Here is a 644-nt window from a genome sequence, read left to right as displayed (position 1 = left end):
ATAATAATAATAATAATAATAATAATTATATATATGGCGCGCCCCGCCTGTTCAGCGCGCATGTTTCACTCTCCTCGTCACTGCGCGGTTTGAGGTTTGACGCTCCGCTCAGTATTCCAATCTATGATTGTGCGTTCCGCTCGTGTACTGCTCATCCTCACCGGAAAAGCAAAGTCCGCTCAAATAACGCGCTGACAGGAAATTTCTATGCAGTATACTTGTTCCGGTTTGCAGTAGCGCTACTGTGCTGTAACATGTAGGCTAGTTTAGCTGTACTGGGCAACACTGCTAACATGATGCTACCTTCAGTGACGCTATGCTCTGCTCATATGCTCTGATAATAATAGCTTTGTAGGATTATACATTATTTGAATAATTAGTCAAAAAACAAAAACAACTTATATCTGATTCTGTTACATAGAAGTGAATAAAAATAATATATTAATATTTAATATTAAGGTAACACTTTTCAATAAGGTTCCATTAGTTAATGTTAGTTAATGTATTAACTATCATGAACGAACGATGAACAATACATTTATTACAGTATTTATTAATCTTTGTTAATGAGAATACAGTTGTTCACTGTTAGTTCATGTTAAGTCAGAGTGCATTAACTGTTAACAAGCACAACTGTTGATTTT

The sequence above is a fragment of the Sinocyclocheilus anshuiensis genome, unplaced genomic scaffold (assembly GCF_001515605.1).
Source record: "Sinocyclocheilus anshuiensis isolate Anshui unplaced genomic scaffold, SAMN03320099.WGS_v1.1 scaffold35, whole genome shotgun sequence".
Classification (NCBI taxonomy): domain Eukaryota; kingdom Metazoa; phylum Chordata; class Actinopteri; order Cypriniformes; family Cyprinidae; genus Sinocyclocheilus; species Sinocyclocheilus anshuiensis.
This window is presented reverse-complemented; position numbering follows the sequence as displayed.